The sequence below is a fragment of the Marmota flaviventris genome, chromosome 3 (genome assembly GCF_047511675.1).
Source record: "Marmota flaviventris isolate mMarFla1 chromosome 3, mMarFla1.hap1, whole genome shotgun sequence".
Taxonomy (NCBI): domain Eukaryota; kingdom Metazoa; phylum Chordata; class Mammalia; order Rodentia; family Sciuridae; genus Marmota; species Marmota flaviventris.
In genome coordinates, this window is record NC_092500.1 from 37,089,981 (window position 1) to 37,107,973 (window position 17,993).

At 34.0% G+C, this 17,993-nt stretch overlaps 1 pseudogene; it reads left to right on the forward strand.

The window, feature by feature from the left end:
* The first annotated feature begins 1,044 nt into the window (after positions 1 to 1,044).
* Positions 1,045 to 1,164, forward strand: LOC114088867 (small nucleolar RNA SNORA40; annotated as a pseudogene).
* Positions 1,165 to 17,993: the final 16,829 nt, after the last annotated feature.

The window sequence follows — 17,993 nt, forward strand, 5'->3', positions numbered from 1 at the left end:
ACACATCCCTCTGGATATCACAGCCAGTCCCCTGGCTTTAAATATTACCTTTCCTTTGGCAATTCCCCTTTATTTTCCATATAAAAACAGAAATATTCATTATATTTTTTATTTATTAGACGTTAACTAGGATTTTGCACGTGCTCACCTAAACATAATGTAATCAACATTGTAAGCCCTGCTCTCAAACAGCATGAGAAATATAGAGTCCATTAGGTCTGTTTATGTCATACCAGACATTATATTATTGGTTCTCTTAATTCGGTCTTCAACCATAAAACTCGATTTTTTAAAAATTTTTTTTGGTATTAAGGATTTAACTCAGGGTCACTGCACCACTGAGCATCACATCCCCAGCCCTATTTTGTATTTTATTTAGAGACAGGGTCTCACTGAGTTGCTAAGCACCTCATGAGGCTGCTTTTGAACTCAAGATCCTCCTGTCTCAGCCTACAGAGCTGCTGGGATTACAGGTATGAGCCACCATGCCTGGCTTAAAATTAGATGTTATGATTACTGTTTTATGTGGACTGTTCCAATTGCATACCCAGACTACTTTTTTTCTTTTCAAATTCAACCCACAGAAATAACTTAAGTAAAAGATTATCAGTGGTGATTTCTCTAAGTCATGTGCATTTTTTTAAAAGTATTTTTAATATTAGGTTATTTTTCAAAATGTGATGTTAGTATCAAGAGTGATGTTTATATTTATTTAATCCCAATAGATAACATATACTATGTGGGGTACCCAGTATGTAAAAGAAAGCAAAACAGATGTTGTTCCTACTCTCATCAGTTTTAAAATAGCATAAAATTCATTATTCCAAATTAATTATTTTTTATAGTATATATAAAATATTTATATTTTATATAAATATGTACATATTTATTCTATATAAATATAAATAAATCCATTTATATGTAAAAGGATTTAGCCTCATTTGCATATTTTTACTTTCTAATTGCTTTTCTTAAATTTTATAACTTTCTCATGAAAAACGCTTTATATTCCAATTTTACATTAAAAACTAAAAAATTTGATTTAGCACTTGTGTGTGTTTAACTTGTAAACAAATATTTATAGACAGGTGCAAACATAAATCCTCTTTTGCAATCCATAACTCATTGTTCATTATGAGTTTGGTACATATAATCAGGGATATTATACATAAAACAGCTTGAAGTTATGGGGTTTGATAATTTAAAAAGTTGGTTATAAGACTAAAGAGTTGATAATCCAAAAGTATAGGTCATGAGCAAAAACATAATAACAATAACCTAATAACTATTCCATAACAAATTGGTAAACCTGATGTTGCATATTTATCTGGTAAAAAGTTAATTGTTCAAAGAATGTATTTGTCAAGACACTATAAACATTTTATTCCAATCCTTATTTCTGTCCTCACATGTCCTTTTTCAATATGCTATAATGTATTTGAATCCATCTGAAAATTTGTTAAAAATTTTGCTAAATATGAAAAGGAAGTTGATCTTAAGAATTACTATAAATGGGACACATTATTCTATAGAGAGGAAATATCTCATTTATGTCATGTGCCTGCTTATTCTATATATAATCAGAGATATCTTTGGTCTGCTCAAAATAGATTCTTGCTAACTCACAAATTAACAGTGGAAATGGGAAGAAAATATGGAATGGGCAGTTCCTGCATAATGGTAATGGTAAGTTATTACAAAGTTTATTTACATATGTTTGCATGATTTTTGATGGATTACATGCAACATATATTGGATATGCTTATTGAAACATTTAATTTACAAAAATGATGTCATGCTTAGTGTTGCCAGAGCTTCTAGTTAATAGAAGTATATTTGTTTACCTGGAAAATGATCTAAGTACTAGGTTTCATTAGATTATAATTTATAAAGTTATGGATTATTTCATATATATTTATATAAAGGGTGGGTATGACATTTAAAATATTTTTAACATCTTTTTAAAATTAATTTGATTCAAGTTTATGAGTGATAAAAGAATGAGCCTGACAATTCTGGAGTATAATTCATTCCATTTCAGTGGTTTCTGCATTTTATACATATTAGGAAAACCAGGTATAATGAATATGTATGTGTACATGTATATGTACATATATAGGTCTATGTACATATATACGTGTATGTATATATACATAGATATATGTATGCTCTGTGATTCACTTGATTATAAGTATATCTGACTTCTTTAGAAATCACATGTGGTTTTATTTATAATTCTGGCTTTTTTTCTCAGAGACTAGATAAGAAGATGATATCACAGAACTTTTTAAACTGAAATAAAATAACTATGCTGAGTTTTATTTTCGAAAATAATCACCACTGGTGACTTTGAATGTATGTAAGTAACAGTCATATTTAAAATATTCTAGAGAAATACTTTCAGAAATCTTTTAACAGCTAAATTTATGAATGATTGAAGAATTAGCTTATTATTATACTTCATTATGTAGTGGAAATGTCATGGAAATTATACCTATAATTTTAAAGTTAAAAGAGATATATGAGATATTAGTCTGGTGACGTTGGGCCACATATTAGTTTGAACTAAGAAAACTTCCAACACCACAGAGAAAGAAAAAGATTAAAAACAGAAAGAAAAAGAAAGAAAGAATCAGAGGGGGAGGGAGGGAAGGGAAGAAGAGGGGAGGGAAAGCAAGCAAGGAAGACCACTGAATTGGAGTTCCCATCAAATCCTACTAATTTGTGTGTTCATTGCTTGAGGAAGATAATTGGAGAACACTTCTTAGTGAACACCAGCACCCTGTGTAAAAATTACCTGACATTATAATATAAATGCAGTCCAAATCAGAATCCAATCATCAGTTGTACCATATTTTCTTTTCAACCTGTCCTAGGTTTGAAAGACCTCAATTAGCTATAGGCACTATCTATTGATTTCCATTTTCTAGAAATAAGTAGGATATTTCAGTCAAGCCAGTTCACCTATACTAAACATGTTTTTCTGACACCTGGACAATATTCATCCTGGTTTATTTAGAAAACCAATTAAAGTTAGGTATCAAATCAATTGCTGATCTCTTTCTGTTGTATTAAAGTCAATACACTAATATGCCTCCTTTTATTTTTCACATTTTAATTTTCTTCTATAAGAGCAGTAAAAAAGAGTATGTGGTATATCTGTGTTTTCTTTTCATCCAAGATTCACTGGATCTTGGAAACAGGAAATACATGAATGATCTTTAAAGAAAAGAGAGAAATTCATTAATAAAATTTTTAAGCCTGACATGTTGTTTTGATCCTGGGGACCTGAATTTTGGGATGTGTCAGGGTGTTCTCTGAAAAGTAAAAGACTCATCTCTGTAGCTTACACAACACATCCGTTAACAAGAGGACAGCAACTATTGAGGCTCTTTAGACTGTGGTGGTAATTTCTTGCACATTTCAGTGTCTGCTCTTCCTGTTCACTGAGTAATAATACCTAAGCTTTGAATGAGCTCCAGAGGGAGAGGAATCTGTGGAAGATGCACACTGTGAGGCTGCCAGTTTTGTCTCAAGAACCTTATGACCCATAAGATCCAATAATATCTGCCTCATTAACAAAATTTTCATGTCTTGAATTTATGTAACTATGTGAGTTAAATTAAAAATAAGAAAGAGAAATAAACAGCAAAAATATTGGTTGAGTGCAAAATAAAAGAACAAGAAATTAAACCATTCTATACAATTGGTGAGAATGTAAAAGAACAACTTCTGGAAAACAGCATGGAGGTGCATGTATGTGAAAGAAATGAAATTAGGATTCCAAAGAGATATGAACATTTCTATCTTCATTATAGCATTACTCACAATAGAAAAACAAAACATAAAAGTCCAAATAACTTTTGCCATTGATTGAGGGTCTCACAGTAGAAAATAACTGAGTAACTGTTTTGTCGGTTTAGAGATCACACAAAGAATTACAGCATTTGTTTCATTTCACTCTGAATTGATAGACTAAGCTATTTGGGGAAGATTTTGGTCTCAAAATACACTGTGAAATTTCTCCATCAAAATCAATATCTCTAAAAAAGGTATGCATAATAAATGAAATTTTGTGCATTTCATGCTAACCTCCATAGTTCTCAACTCTTCCTTACTGTGAAGGACAAAATAGTTACCATAGAATAATCTTGAGTCAGGCTTTCCATTTCTTTCTTCAAATTGTAGGCTAATTTCTCCCTTTTGAATTTCACTGCCTGAAACAAATTGGCTCATTGATTGTGATACATTTTTCTGTGCTTCTCCTAATAATTATTTGACAGAGAATGTGACTTAAAAGGATGAAGACATATCAATAATGATCTCAAGAATCAAGTTTATGGTATATAATAAACTATTGATAATTTTTAATAAATAAATAACACGATGACTGGAAATATCCATTAAAATCCTTATAATTAAAAGTGATCTTAAAGTCATGGTCATCCATAATTCAAATATTACTAAAAATTGTTATCCAAAATATGGAAAACTTTAATGTGTTTTTTAAAGATGAAAGAAAGAATCAAAGATATTCTATTGTTAGAAAATCAGCCATTTATCTGAGATGGCAAGAAGAAAGCTGTGACTTCTCTCTGACTCTTCTGCCACTTTTAAATATGGACCAGAGCTCACAAACTTAAGTGCCTAGGGAATTGAACTGAGTGAAGGACATCAAGCAATAAATATACTTATGAATGCCATGTGTAGCATCTGCCTGATGTCACTGCTGCTCATATCAAACAACAAAATAAAGATCACATATGGGTTTAAAATTAGTTTGCGCAATGTGGTTTTGACCATATTTTTGTTTGTCTAACCTGTAGCATGTTATATCTCTGGCTTCCACTGCCAATAACTCTAGTACACACTGCATACAACTCTGCTGGTCTTCTACATGACCAAACTTCTCATATCCTTTTCTTATTCAAAGTTTTCTCTGTCTTTTTTCTGTTACTTGATGCAAACACCTCACTTTCCAAAACAACTTCAACCTTTTGCTTCAATCTGGTGTCCTGTGCTCTGGCCATATTGAATGTCTTTCTGTATTCTTTCAGTGCCTCATGATTTTTATGGACTATTATATGCTTTTTAATAACTCTCACTCTTACAAATTGACAATTAATATTGTGAATCCTTCCTTTAAAATCAGCAGGTTTTCATTGAGGACCCTGCTTTTGTCTATTCCCACCCCTCCTCTTATATGGTATTGCAATATGGAATCTCCTATTTCCACTCCTTCAATTTCAGGACAGGGAAAATTCCTATTTATCTTTGCCTCAAAACTTTACAATACTTGCTAGTAAAGAGGTTTTCAAATAATGTATGAATGTGTGTGTGTGTGTGTGTGTGTGTAGAACTGCATGAATGAATAAGCTAGCAGTGTGGCAAAATTAAAATTCTAATACATTTCAAAACATGATAAATGCTTTCTACAGTTTTTCAGCTAGTGAAAAGTTCTTTCAGCAAATGTGAGCATATGGATGAAAACAATGAATACATTGAGAATTTTCAAAAGGAAATGTATTTTCTACTTTCACATTAACTAAGATTATTCTGTACACAATCCATATATCTACCATTGTTTCTTATCCTTGACATAAGTGCTTTCCAGATCTGTGGTTCTCTGATGATTTGTTGCTTTTCTGTACAGTTTTCACCTGCTTTCCATTCAAAATAACAGAATAACTGTCCTTGAAATTTGAATGTTTTAAAAGAAACTCAGAAATGTGTAGCTCTCTGCTTCTGAGACAGCAGACTCTTCTATGACACCTGCCCCTGGGTCTCAGAATCACAAGAAAAAAACAATGAAAAGCACAATGATTTTCCATTTGGTGCGTACCTGTGTGTATGAGTGTTTAAATAGGATGGAATTGAGCTAGAAATTTGAACATTCAAAGCATAGTGTTCTACAACATGTATTATTATTTATGTATAGTATTTCCATTTTCTTTACTGAACATAAGTATTGCTAGTACCTATCTGATAATTGTACTCTGTTGCTGTAATATAATGTTAATTAAACTTCCCTAACATTGGTTTCAGAAAGTGATGGAGGAGCATATAACCATTGTCTACCTTTTTGGATGAAGACAATCAAATATATGTAGTACATGGTTTAGAGCTTTCTTTTTTCCCCCACAGGTTTCAATATTTTCCTCTGACCTCTTAAGATATACCTACATTTTTGTTAAGACATACCTTCTTTTACTAAGAAATAATTTCACCTCATTTCTGATTTATTTCAATATTTCTCTATCCTTTTCTATTTCTTTGGTGCACTGAAAAACTTTAACACTCTTTTCTGATTCCTGTGTTCACTACAGAGAGCTCAGGCTTTGGAATTAGATCCAGTTTGAATAACCTTCTGCCAATTATCATCTCTGTCTTGCTAAAGTGAAGATATTATTCCCATAGAGAATATGGAAATAATACTAATACCCTTTAAATGGAATTGAAAGGATTAAATAAAACAGTGCATGTAAAACAGGGTACACGTTTTCGAGAACATGTTTAACAGCCAATAACTGTTAGAGATCATGGTGATAGTAATGATATTTTCTCTCTACCACTTATACCATAATCAATACAATTCAGGTTCTGCCTATGTTGTTTTCTCATTATATTCAGTGCCTGTGATGAGAAGTTTTCATTGATTTAATCAATAAGGTCTTCTGCAGTGTACCAGGTACTGCTCCAGTGGATGGAGATATGGCAGTGTAGAAAATATAGACACAAATTCCAGTAACTGTGAAACAAATTTGATTTGGGGACAGATATAAATAAATAAATAAATAAATAAATAAATAAATAAATGAGTTATTTTGTATTTTAAGTGATTATTGCTGTGGAGAAAAATAAAGGCTGATTGAAGTATAGAGAATTAAATGTATTTTAAATAGGGTAGTCATGGAAACTCTAAGATGATTTTTGGATAAAAACAAAAAGAGGAGAGAAAGCAACTGTCTCAATATCTCAGGAAAATGAAATCTACAGAGCCAATGCTTGTGAGGTGCAAAAACTTCCATAAGTCCAGAGGGCTATAGGAGTGAGAAAGAGAACAGACATCAGTTCCACTGTAATGATACAGGTCATTATCATATTTGCCTTTTCTCAAATCAGTGGAGGATTTTTTTATAATATTCTTGTCAGATTAGGATCACTGTATATGTCTGTTCACTGTAACAATGGGGCGAATGTATATTAGGAGACAGTCAAGTGGAATGCACATTTTTCCGCACATTCCCTGTCCTCTTCTTGTAGAAGCAGCTGGATGTACTGCTGATTGGAGTCATCACCCCTGTCAGCAAAATGAGCTCTTCTTGTTTCCAGCTAGTCCTTTGACACAGGAAATTCAAAACCCAGAGAACAGCCCTAACTCAGTGGGCCACTTGTGTGTCTCTTAACCAGGGTGTTCCCTACTGGGGCTGCGTTGTCGACCACTCAAGAGCCCAGAGTGTTGGAACCAGGAAGCACAAAATCCTTCAGTGGGTCTTTGGAAGAAATAATAAGTGAGGTCATTCCTGCTCCCACTTCTGATAGAAGGATCTGTATATCATTCACACCATGAAAATAATACTATACCATGGTCTCTGGTTCATTAAACCAGAGAGCATCTTCTATCTGGAAAGTATAGCATCATCTCTACAGGGTGGTTCCTACAGTTAAACCTTCAGAAGCCTGTTACAGCATTATGTACAGCTGTCTGCTGTGAAGAGAATCCCTTGGACAGGTAGTATGCCATGTAGATTCCATTTATATAAATTCCATAAGTTTCTTAGTAGTAGTATTGGCTGAGGCTTTGAAGAGACGAAGAGAAAATTCACCTCAAAATAATTAGCTTATAGATTCTTCAAGGATGAAAGGGGCCTGGTGCAGCCAATTTGCCACATACTTGCTAATTAGCCTTCTATCTGGAGCTCAGTGTTGGAAAGTGGTACAATTGGAGGTATAAACAGATGAATTTGCCTTAGAAATTAGAGTCCATAATTTTGGTGTTAATATGTACTCTTTGTGTACACCACTGTGGTCATTCTGATCCAGCTTGAACAGATGTGCTATTACCATCCTGTGATAGACTCTTGTTGCCAGGTATGTTTAATGACTTTAAGACTTGGCAGGCCTGACAGAAACCAATTTACAATGAGTAGTTCTGGACATATATTCACTTGGAATCCCATTGGTTAACCACTTACTTTCTACCAGGTCCCATACAAATGTCAAGTCTTGCTTCTCAAAAGGCATATTGTTATTATCCTTCCAATACTTAGCTTTGTGGCCTGCATTAGATTCTTTCAGCATAGCTAACTACAAACTCCACATTGTATTTTTCCTACTACTGTTAGGTCTGACACCATAAGGTTTGTCAGATCACATGATGGAAGTTACAGGGCTAACTGCATTAAGACCAGGACCTACTATAAAATCCTTTCTATCCCAGGTCTGCCTAAGTCAGGAAGTCTTAATTTCATAGGGTATACGAACCAGAGCAAAATTACAAGCTATAGAATATGTTGGCTCCAGATCTAAAGAGGTTTATCAAGCACTGTGCTTCATTATTTGTATAGGGAATGAAGTAGATGACGACGATGACAATCATAACAATGACAATGACAGAAAGTCACCATGATTATGATACCTGGATACTTAAAAAGTTCATTGGAGTGACACTTCTTTGAAAGTTCTTCAGGTTTGTTTCTTATACAGTTTCTAGCATACTAGCCATAAATTGTTCATCTTGCACAATCAACATGATGATTGTGCAATGCAATGGTTGACTGAGATATTCTGTGAAATGTCCAGGTAGTACAGGTCTTTTCAGACTATAATAGGATAGAGGGTGGAATAATTATCACTGCCTTCAGACAAAAGCATAAATGTAAATTACTATCCAGTCCATATGAGTGCCAACTATTTTTAACCTTATCCTTAATCAGAATGGTTAAAATACATTCACCAAATTATCATGCATAAATCATACCTGAGGCTTTTATAATTTGTACTAGCAATGATACTATGTCCACAACTGCTACAACATTACAACTTTATTAAATCTGATAGAGTCTACATCTATTTTCCATATCCATCCCATTACTTCAGAGACCAGATTGGTGAAGCAAATGAAGATAAAATATGGGGCAACATTCTTGTATCTGTAATATCTAATGGCAGTGCTCATATCTGCCATAACCCCTGGAATAGAATTCTCATTTTTATATACTATTTTGGCTAAAGGTAGATGAGTGGAGGGTGGACAGTTTCAAAGGTTTCCATATGGCCTTTCCTAATATGATAGCTTTTACTATATGAACTAGAGACTTTGCATGGCCATGCATAACAAAACCAAATAGTCCCTCTGGTGCTGAGGAAATGACCACTGATTTGAGTCCCTGGGCCCACTGGGTATACTGTGAGCTGGAATTTAGACAAGTGTCCCTTCATTAGTTGCTTCCCAAAGATTTTCACTTTTAACAGGAAGGCTCTGATGCAACTTGGAACTTTCAGGCATCGGAGTCAATTTGGAACCTTTGTCTAATAGTCACAAAAAAGTCGTTATTTCCCTTTTACTGAGATACTTGAGTAAATGGTCATATGAAGGTTTCTTTAGAGAATTTTCATTATTTTTTTATTATATACTTGCATTGGTGTGGTCAGATTTTTCTTCCTAGGGACTTGAACTTTCATTCAATGAGTTCTAGATCTGAAAATGGGCTCAGGAGCAAGAAATGATAATTTTTATGGTGACAACTGTTCTCAGTCTTCTCCTCCTCCATTCTTGTTCCATTTTTTTTAACCTTTATTGGCTTCCATTTATTTTCCTCTCTGGGACATCATGTTATGTTAATTATTTTCACAACTCCCGTTGGTCAAGTCCCCTAACCTACTCCTAGCCTCAGAGGTGAAAAGAAAATTGTGAGGAAGAATCTTAGTTCCTACTGAAATATAAGAAGTTTTAACAAGATCACCAGCATGTCTTGGAGCCAAAGCCAGCTACCAGAAGAGCTGTAGGTCTTTCAGTAATAAACCTCTTTCAAGATCCCTGTGTGCTCCGTCATTTACTAGAGATAGCTAGTAAGAAATGTGTTGTAGATTTAAAATGTGACTGTGATGCTTTTGGCCAACTAAGGTCCCTAGAGTTGGAGATCTATAAGGAATATTCTCATGATTGAAACATTAAATAAATAAAAAATAATTAATTTTTCAGAAATAGGGAGGGGTGGGATGGAAATGCAAATAACCATAGGAGTGAAGCAAGTGATATAAGTGAACAAAATATGTGGCCTGGCTTCTTGAAAGAAACATTGATCAAGCTTAAAGATAACTTGTCTCCTCCCTGCCCTTTGCTCTATCTAGAATTCATCTAATCCTCCCATGCTCCCTGCCCCACCCCACCCCATTATGAATCAGCATCCTTTGATCAGAGAGAATATTCAGCATTTGGTTTTGGGGATTGGCTAACTTCACTTAACATTATATTCTCCAACTCCATCTATTTACCTGAAAATGCCATGATTTTCTTCTCTTTTAATGCTGAATATTATTCTATTGTGTATATATATCACATTTTCTTTATCCATTCATCAACATCTAGGTTGGTTCCACAGTTTAGCTATTGTGAATGTGCTGCTATAAACATTGATATGGCTATGTCCCTGTAGTATGCTGTTCTTAAGTTCTTTGGGTATAGACCAAGGAGTGGGATGGCTGGGTCAAATGGTGGTTCCATTCCAAGTTTTCCCAGGAATCTCCATACTGCTTTCCATATTGGCTGCACCAATTTGCAGTCCCACCAGCAATGTATGAGTGTGCCTTTTCCTCCACATCCTCACCAACACTTATTGTTGTTTGTATTCTTAATAGCTGCCATTCTGACTGGAGTGAGATGAAATATTAGAGTAGTTTTTATTTGCATTTCTCTAATTGCTAGCCATGTTGAACATTTTTTCATATATTTGTTTATTGATTGAATATCTTCTTCTGAGAAGTGTTTGTTCAGTTCCTTGGCCCACTTATCGGTTGGGTTATTTGTAATTTTGGTTTTAAGATTTTTAAGTTCTTTACACATCTTGGAGGTCAGTTCTCTATCTGATGTGCTTATGGTAAAAATTTTCTCCCAAAATGTAGGCTCTTTCTTCACTTCATTGATTGTTTCTTTTGCTGAGAAGCAGCTTTTAAGTTTGAATCCATCCCATTTACTGATTCTTGATTTTATCTTTTGCATATGGGGGTAGGAAAGATGGTGGAATGAGATGGATATCATTACGCTAAGTACACGTATGAAGACATGAATGGTGTGACTCTACTTTGTGTGCAACGATAGATATGAAAAATTGTGCTCTATGTGTATAATATGAATTGTAATGCATTCTGCTGTCATACATAACAAATTAGAATTTTAAGAAGTTAGGTTTGAAGCCATAAAACAGAAAAAATAGCCTCATGGGATTCAAGTTAAATATTGAAAGGAATAGACATCATATATAATTTCTTATTCATTAACTAATGTAACAAAATAAAATGTTGATGTTAGCAAATTAAAAAAAAGATAACTTGTCTTCAGGTGTTAGAAAAAGAAACCTGCTTTTGTGCTGTGAATGAATGATTGCTTCATGAAAACTTGGAGTCTGACATTGCTAAATCTGATTTTTTGGAAGAAGCCAAATGTATGTTTATTACATAAAGAAAACTAGTTTCTAAAAACCCATTGCAAACAAAATCAAATGCATCGAAAAATTTATTTTGTCCGAAAATTTGTGCATCTCCATTTATCTCAGTAGATGATCTGTTCTTTTCATCTTCTCTGCTTACATTTTATGGGGAAAATGCTAGTGCACAGATAATTCACTCTGCACTCCCCAATTCAAGATCTAATTGACTTTATTCCCACTTTTCTTCTCTTTGTCCCCCAGTACTTTAATTCTTGATGTTGCTGCTCAAGGCCGGGGAAGAAAAAAATCTTAATCTTGTGTTGTGCCAATATCATGGTCATTGCAAAGGATGCCTCTAACAGTTCCTGCTAGTTGTCACTCATACATTCGCTAATATATTTACCGGTCCTATTGGCACCACTTCATATCCATCACCATTTCAATCCTAATATCAGTAATGTTACTTTTGCTCTTTTATTTATACAGAATACTTTTCTATAACTTGCCAGTTATTTTTTATTTTTCAAATTGGCATACTGAGAGAATTTAAATTCCTGAGACATTTTTTTCCTTGTCATAGAATCTCAGTGTCAATATTTTTCTAAAGCCAGGGTGGGATGAGAGCTGAGGTTTGCTACGTTAGGATGTAAGTGATTTTTTGCTGGTTTAAATCTGAATTTTAAAGGAGTTCTTGACCTAGAAAGTATATGCAAAATTGTTATTCTTATTTTTTTCTTGTGATTTAGGCACTCTTTTACAAGAAAAATGTTGACTCAAGCACCCTTAGGGCATTTTTTTGTGTTCTCTATTTCAGAGCCATGATTTTCCCATGCACTAATAATAGTAACTTAAGGAAGTATGTTTTCTATCCCTCATACCTGTTCACACCATGACCATTCCTCCCTTAGAATTAGTCTCACTAAGCAAGTATATAATTACATCATTTTTCCTTTCTTCACTTACATGTCAGTCCTACTCAGGAGCGCTGAGAAACTGGATACCATTCATGGACATTAATTCCAACCAACCCTTAGCAATCCCATTATAATCTACTTATTTATTCATTCTAAGTGTAAAAGGAGTTTAAAATAATAAATGTTTTTATTGCAACATTTGTATCTATTGACAATTTATTCATCCATTTAAAAAAACAATGCCAAGGAGCTTATATTTACAGTAAAATTGTTATTGAGTAGGTTGCTCAGTGTATTAAAGTGTCTTTTATGAGAGTCTGCAGAATAGATTTTGCTGTAGTCTCGAAACCAGGAAGAGTTATTGCTCCCCTTGAGAAACTAGATGTTTTTATCTTAAGACATGAAGAATTATGTAACTGAATAAATGCCATTGCAAAACTTGGAGCCAATGTGTGAACCCTCCACTAAGGTTGATGGTATTTATTTTGTTTTAAACTCATTCTGGTGCCATTTTACTTTTCCATTCTTATTTCCACTTTGCCTTGTTTTTCTTCTCTTTTTAAAATTTAGTCTTGGCTGAATGGCATACTTTTCATTGTATATATTTTTAGAAGTCCTTTCTGGACAAAAAGAACATATAAATAAATTATACATAAATGAAGTCAGCACTCTTCCAACTAACAAATTACAAATTACATGGCATGACTGTAAAAGAAACTTAAATCAGGCAAGATTTCATGGGAAACTTTATCCTGTCTGAATTAAACACAGGTAGGGTTAAGTTTAGAATTGTTTCCCAAGCATATAGTAATTTTTGAGAACAGTTTTCATAATGAATGTATGGGGTAAAGTATGGTTGTGTCTATTGGCAGAAAAGTTGTGAAGTATGGTTGCAGATGTTTTTGGTCTCAAATCCCTGTGTCTCACAGTGTTGGATAGTCCTGTGAAAAGTGAATGTATAAAAATATAATTTGGCTTTCTTCTAAACCTAGACACTTTAAAAGAAGAGTGTGATTTGCAGCTTTTTCATCCAGATAGGGGTAAGGAGAAGAATGGCATGAGCGAGGCAGGGTTTCATTTGATTCTGAGGCTTAACGCCTTTCTGAGATAAATAACTTCTCAAAGAATACTTGAAAGTCTACCCTAGTTGGTGTTTTCTTTAAATGTTTTTTTTTTTTTGCATGTAATATAATGAGTGTTGAATTCGTCATTTTTTCTGCAAACTGTTAAGTTTTCATTTCAATGTTTACAAATTTGTCTTTTTTACATTTGTTTTGTAATTTGAAGTACCATTCATTCATATAACAAAGTTTAGTCAGACTGCTAACACATTAAATTTTCCTGGAGAATTTTATTTTTTAAAACAATGGAAGTCACATCCCCATTGCCTAGAACCCTTCAATAGTTTCCTGTGAACTTAGAATGAGTTCAAATTCTGTGTCATAACTTGAAATTCTCCCCCATTCTAAGTCTGCCTACTCCTCTGACCTCACCTCTTGCTACTCTCCCTTTCATTCCCTGGGTCCAGTAATCCAGGTCTTCCTGTTATTCTTCTAAGGACAAAATTGATTCCCTCTCCAGCATTTGCACTTAATCTTTCCTTTCATGGAAATTTCCCTCTGGATCTTCAAATGACTATTTCTTTTTTTTAATTCAAATTAAGAAAGAGGTATTCCTCAAACATCCAGGCTACATTATACTACCTCTGGGTCCCCACACAACTTCATTCATCACATCATTCTGCTTTATTAACTTCAGTGCTGTTTTGCCAGGCTGGTGAGTGGATGTCCTGTGAAGGTTTCTTGTCCCCCTCTCCAGCAACAGGGATGAAGAGAACTGGGAATGCTAGAAGCTTTTTTCTGCAGTGATTGTGGTTTTTTTTTTTTTTTTTCATGGAAAATTTGAATCCCTGAAACATCTCCACTGGCACCATAAGGCATCCTGTAAAATTTACTTTTCAATTTGTTGAATCTCAATGGTCATACTTGAAAATCCTTTGTACTCTCACTTGAGTCCTTTAATTAAAAATTACATAAATGTACTTGCATGCATTATCATAAAGTTAGTCTCAAAACCATCAAACCCTTTATCCTAGTATTGTACAATGTATATAAATTAGAAAATTACTTGGACAGAATAGCTTTCCAATTTTACCACATATTTGATGGTAAAACTTCTTTATAATATAACCTTATATTTTTTCAATCTGTATGGGAAATGGTTTGTGAAAAAACATCATGTGAAAATAATGTGAACTGAGTCTATATCATGTGCTTAGTACTTTTCTCATTTGATCTTAAACCAAACTCCTGTGGCACTATTGCTACTAATTCCATTTTACAAATGAGGGAACTGAGGCAAAGAAATCAGAAATAGTGTGGAGCAAGAATTTGTCTGATGACAAACAAAGCCTGTCTGATGAACCACCTTTGTGGATTTCAGAAAGAGAAGGAAGTGTGCTTCATCAATCTCAGCACAGGAGCTTGGTAGACACTGCTCAGATGCTGTCTGCAAGGGTCACAGTCTGCTGATTGTCAGGTCTTTTGCTTTAGGTGCATCCTCTAGGATCTCTCTTCCTAATTGTATTGTATTTGGACATGACATCCAATTCTGTAATTCTTTTTCACATTTTTAATTATAAAAGTATTTGCACACTGGAAAATTTTGCAAATAGTAAAAATATATTTAAAAAATCCCTTATAATCTCTATATAGTTAATAATTAATTATTCCTTTTCCTCCAGTTTCTCATAATATCTTTCCTCTATAATTATACCCTTGGTGCCAATGTCTTCTTATGTGTTTTCTTGGGTCTTCCTAAAAGCAAATGCAAGATGAGGTTAGATATGTAAAAATGTTCTTTTTTTTTTTAAATGGCAATGCCTGTACTGGCACAAAGATTCAAGAGCTGGAGAAGATGGGGAGACTCTTGAGATTGTGATGCTAGTCTGATCCCTTCAATCTAGAAATTTAGTGGTACATTTAGAATATGTCCTTCCATTGTTCCATGAAGCTAGTTATTTCTGGATGCTAAGATACGTGTTTTGATGAGCCCATGGGCCTATTCTCATGCCACTCTGCTACAAAGTACATGCTTCGAGGTTTGTTTTCGCATGTCTGCGGATCAAGTATTCTGTGAGCCAGGATAGTGGTAGTGATTGAGTCTAAGCAAGCAGGAAAGAAGAATTCAAACCCTGAGTAAATCTCTATGGAGATGACCACTCCCCCTCTCAGGATAAAAAGAGCCCATTGTAGGTGATTTTCCATCAGAGGATAGTGGTCTTTTAAGGAAAAGTGCTCATTGACTAGTATTGTGATAGATTGAATTAAGTTCCCTGAAAATTTATATATTGAAACCCTACCTTCAATGTAACTGTATTTGGAGATAAGGACTTTAAGGAGGTAACTAAGATTAAATGAGGTCCTAAAGGTTGGGGGTGTATTTTGTTAGGATTAGTCTCTTTCTAAGCAGAGGAAGAGATACCAGAGCCGTCTTTGTGTGTGTTTGTGCATGCACACAGAGGAAAGGCCAGAAGGGGCACAGTGAGAAAATTTTGTTTGCAAGCCAGTGAGAGAGGCCCCACCAGAAATCAACCCTGATGGCAACTTGATCTTGAACTTTTAGTTTCCAGAACTGTGAGGGGAAAAAAAAAACAAAAACTGTGAGCTATGCTGTTGTGTGGTATCCTGGTAGGGTAACCCAGCAGACAGAGATGGTTGGTGACATGATAGAAATTCAGAGATTTGACAACTGGGAATGTACATCAATGATATTCTCCTCAGCAGAGGGTCTGGATGAATAGTACATTTCAAGCCTACTTTTTTATATTAACATTCATTTGACAGGCAATTTGGGAAGAGTTGGAATTGTTTTAACTACAAGAATAAACCATGCAATTCTAATAGCACACATTTTCCACTCAAATTCATATTGAGTTTAAACTAAGTAGTAGGGAAGAGATGATTAATATATTTTAGCCCTTAGAACTCACAGTAAACTGTAAAGAATTCTAGCATGTTTCTGCAAGAAAGTATATTTCAACTTCAGCTCCAAGGTTATTTGTTGAGATTTCCAAAAATAACAAGAATGATCTTGAATATGTTTTTTATGGTTCATTAATTTTTTAAGATCAATAAACATGAATTTGATGTTTTTCAAATGTCAAAATTAATACATATAAAAACTATGTTTTACTTTTTTTGGAGTTGGCAACTCCAAATCATATTTTTATTGTACATCTACTGTGGGCTCACCCCTGTAGTGGATGTGAATAAAATAAAGAACATGGGTGCTTATGCCACCCTTAAATAAATTATAAGGTAATGGATCTCTTTCAGAGCTTCACTTAAGGTGTCAAGATCAAATATTTTTATTTCTACTGATGAAGCTTTTGAGGCTTGTGCATCTGCTTTAACTCCATTAACTTCTGATAGTCAGGAAGTATAGCATAATGAGAGGAAACAATTGCAGGGTGTGTCTGTCACTTTATTTAGCTGAACATAGTGAACATAAATGCTACTTGTAGTGGAGTGAGCAAGAATGGGCATTGTCATTCTTCTATAGCACAAGCTGAAAGTAAAGGCTTAAGGCAGAAAAAATGTAGCCATCATAGCAAGCCCAGTTCCAACCTGATTCATGGCCTATAGAAATAGGATCTGGACACACTTTTCTAATTGCTTTATATTATTATTCCTATTATCTTAAGTGATTTTTAGACGTTTTCTATAATATGCTTTAATGTGGCAACACCCTCTGTAAAAAAATATAAATAATTCTTAGTGATGCAATTCTTATCCTTAACACTTGCCAAAGATATTTTAATCTCTTAAGACATTACTATTATTTTTGCACTGATTACATTTTTTTTTGTAGAAAATTACTGGTGTGGCATTTGTGTGTTTGTGTGTGTGTGTGTGTGAGAGAGAGAGAGAGAGTGTATATACATGTATGTCGGTGCAATGTGGAATAGAAATCTTATATTCCTTGGTATATTATCTAGTTCGTCTTTTTTATACTCCACACATTCTAGAGTTTATGCTGAACTATTACTGTTCTATATTAAATTGGTAGTCCTCATGAGGACATGTCTTTTCTTTCCCTAAATATATTTAATATTGTCATATTAAAGTTTATTCCCAAGACCTTTAGCTATATCCAATAAATATGTCCAAGTCAAAGCATGCATTATTTTTCATATCATCAACTCAAGGACAATATCACCGGGGTAATTTACAGAGTTCTTCAAAATTAAATGCATATAACTCTTTTGTTGCCGTTGCCTAGGAACGGATTGCATTTGAAAATGTTTCTAAGAGTCAAGGTAGAATTGAGGGAAGCAAAAGATTTCACTCTATAAATACAGCTAACAATAAACCCTTTCAAAAAATATACCATTAAGATATGGTGGTAATTTTGCTTCTGAATTAAATTA